Below are 3,796 nucleotides of genomic sequence, written 5' to 3' on the forward strand. Positions count from 1 at the left end.
CTACTGCTGAGCCACAACCCCAGCCCCAATAGTAGCTCTCTTACTGGTCTCTTTACTGCCACCTTTGCTCCTTACCTAGCACCATTGGGGGAAAAAAAAAGATCAAATGTTGCCTCCCCTCTACTTAAAGTTGTCCAATGAGAAGCTGCTCAACATTGTTATTCATGAAGGAAAGGAAAACCAAATCCACATTGAGCTATCATTATATACCCATCAGAATGCCAAAACCAAGTGTAAGCAAGGGTGGAACAATTGGAACTCTGATCACTGTTAGTGGGAGAATAAACTGGTACATGTACTTAGGTTTATCTGAGTATTGCTACTAAAACTAAATATAACCTTCCCTATTGTCTAGTAATTCCATTTCTAAGTAAATACTCAAAATAAATGAGTGCATATATCTACAAAAAGATGTGTACAAGAATGTTCATAGAAAACTTATTTGTGGGGCTGGGGATGTAGCTCAGTGGTATCATGCTTACAAAGCATGTATGAGACCCTGGGTGTGATCCCCAGTACTGGAAAAAATAAAATAAAAAGCAAGAAAGGAAAGAAAAAATAAAAATAAAATAAATCTTATTTATTCATAATAGTTCCAAACTGGGAAAATTGAAATGTTCATCAACAAAGGTGTAGATCTATATATTTATATAGATATGTAGATCTATATATAGGTATTCAGAGATCTGCCTATCTAGATATATAGAGATCTATCTATCTATCTGTCTGTCTGTCTATATCAATGTTGAACATCTTGCTTCTAGAACCAAAGTTGTGTTAATCTGTTATGGCATCCCTAGGAAACTAATGCATTTACTATGGCTTAAAAGACTCCACATGAGCTGGGCGCGGTGGCACATGCCTGTAATCCCAGCAGGTTGGGAAGCGGAGAAAGGAGGACAGAAAGTTAAAATCCAGCCTTAGCAATTTAGCAAGGCTCCAAGCAACTTAGAAAGACCCTGTCTCAAGGGCTGGGGTTGTGGCTCAGCAGTAGAGCGCTTGCCTCGCACGTGCGAGACCCTGGGTTCAATTTTCAGCACTACATAAAAATAAAAAAGTAAAATAAAGGTATTGTGTTCAATTACAACTAAAAAGTAAATTAAAAAGAAAGAAAGAAAGAAAGACTGTCTCAAAATAAAAGGGCTGGGGCGCTGGGGCTGTAGCTCAGTGGAAGAGTGTTTGCTTAGCACGTGTGAGGGACCAGGTTTGATCCTTAGCACTGCATATAAATATAAAGAACAAATAAAATAAAGACATGCTGTCAATCTACAACTACAAAGAAGAAGAAGAAGAAGAAGAAGAAGAAGAAGAAGAAGAAGAAGAAGAAGAAGAAGAAGAAGAAGAAGAAGAAAGAAAGAAAGAAGAAGAAGAAGGGCTTGGGGATATGGATCAGTGGTTAAATGCCCCTGGGTTTAGTCCCTGGTACCAAAAGAGAAAAAAAAGAAATTCTCCCCATGATGGGTATAGAGTTTCAATTTTACAATATGAAAGAAGTTCTGGAGATTGGATGCTTATCAGTGTGAATATACTTAACATTATTGAGTTTAAAATTAAACTTAGAAACTGCAACTTAAAACTGGTTAGTATGATAAATTGTATTTATGTGTATTTTACCAAAATTAAGAAATAAAATAAACTAAAAATAAAGGCCCCATATGATCTGACTCCTTCCTACCTTTCCGAATAGCTTCCTCACTCCCTTTGCTCCAGGCTTACTGACTTTCAGTTTAGCAAACTTGTCCTAATCTCAAGAGTTTAGCATTTGTTGTCCCTCTGCGTGGTAAGCTCTTTCCCTTAATATCTGCATGGCTCATTTCCTCTCTTCATTCAGGCTCTGTTCTTATATCACTTTTGAGTGGCTTTCTTTGATCACCATATCTAAAACAGTCACATTTCTATCCAGTTCCCAGCTTTATTTTTCTTTAAAGAACTTTTTGTTTTGTTTGTTTTTGCAGTACTGGGGCTTGAACCAAAGGACACTCTACCACTGAGCTACATTCTCAGCCCTTTTTTGTTTTTTATTTTGACACAGGGTCTCCTTAAGTTGCTGAGGCTGGCCTCAAATGTGCAATCTTCCTGCTTCAGCCTTCAATCCACTACTTCCAAAGCACTTTGTTTTTTTTTTTTAAATTTTTTTAAATATTTATTTTTTAGTTCTCGGCGGACACAACATCTTTGTTGGTATGTGGTGCTGAGGATCGAACCCGGGCTGTACGCATGCCAGGCGAGCGCGCTACTGCTTGAGCCACATCCCCAGCCCTTCCAAAGCACTTTGGATCTTTCTATCTTAGTTTCAAATTTACAGAAATGTTGCAAAGACACTATAGATTTCCTCTATTTTGCACACCTAGTTTAATCCTCCCCCGGTGTTACCAATGTCTTGCCATGTCTGTCATAATTATTGAGCCATATTGTTATTAAAACCCATACCTTATTAAGATTTTTCTTGTTTCTGCGTAATGTCTTTCTTCTGTTCCAGGATGCCACATCACATTCAGTCATCATTATCTTCTTAGGCTCCTCTTGACTGTGAGAGTTTCTCATTCTTTCGCTGTTTTTGGTAACACTTTTGATTAGTACTGGTTATGTATTTTGTATAATTTTCCTCAGTTAGGATTTATCTAGGCTTTGTTCAGGATTAGACTGTAGTTACTGGTTTTCGTGGGGAAGACCACAAGGTAAAGCACCATTATCATCATTGTTTCCTGCGTTCCTTTGACATTAAGCAAGCAAGTATGTGTTTTTGTCTGAGTCCTTCCATCCTTCCTGATATTACAAATTCTCCAGGCTCATATTATGTATTTCCTGTCCCAACCTTAGAATCAACCATTTCTTTTTCTTTTTTCTTTTTTTTTTTTTTTAAAGAGAGAGAGAGAGAGAGAGAGAGAGAGAGAGAGAGAGAGAGAGAGAGAATTTTTAATATTTATTTTTTAGTTCTTGGCGGACACAACATCTTTGTTGGTATGTGGTCTGAGGATCGAACCCGGGCCGCACGCATGCCAGGCGAGCGCGCTACCGCTTGAGCCACATCCCCAGCCCCAGAATCAACCATTTCTGTAAGGAATCCTGATTCCTTTTATTATAGAGAAGTTTCTACCTGAAATTATATTATTTCTCTACATTTTGTCTATCTCCTGATAGAATATTATTATGTCCTTTAAACCAGGACCTTTTCTGTTTGTTCATTGCTCTATCTCTATTACCTAGAATAGTATCATAGATAGTATCATAGTATCTGCATATAGAAGGATATCAACAAAAATTTACTGAGGGAATAAATAAGGCTAAGCTTATACTTTTTTTTGCGGAGGGCTTCTTTTTAGTTATGCATGACAGTAGAGTCTATTTTGACATACTTATACAAAAAATGGAGTATATCTTATTCTGATTAGGATCCCAGCCTTGTGGATGTATACGATGTTGAAATTCACTGGGGTGTATTCATATACGTACATAGGAAAGTTATGTTGGATTCATTCCATTGTCGTTCCTACTCCTATCCCCCCTTCCCTTTGTCTAATCCACTGAACTTCCATTCTTCCCCTCTCCCCAAAGCTTATCTTTTTTTTTTAAATTTTCTTTAGTTGTAGATGGACACAATACCTTTATTTTTATGTGGTGCTAAGGGTTGAACCCACTGCCCCATACATCTCAGGCAAGTGCTCTACCACTGAGCCACAACCCCAGCTCTAAAGCTTTTATCTTTTTTTTTTTTTTTTTTTTTTTTTTTAGTTTTAGGTGGACACAATATCTTTATTTTTTTAATGTGGTGCTGAGGCTCGAACCAAGTGCCTCA

This window comes from Spermophilus citellus, assembly GCF_964194105.1.
Source record: "Spermophilus citellus genome assembly, chromosome: 1".
In the NCBI taxonomy this organism is placed as follows: Eukaryota; Metazoa; Chordata; class Mammalia; order Rodentia; family Sciuridae; genus Spermophilus; species Spermophilus citellus.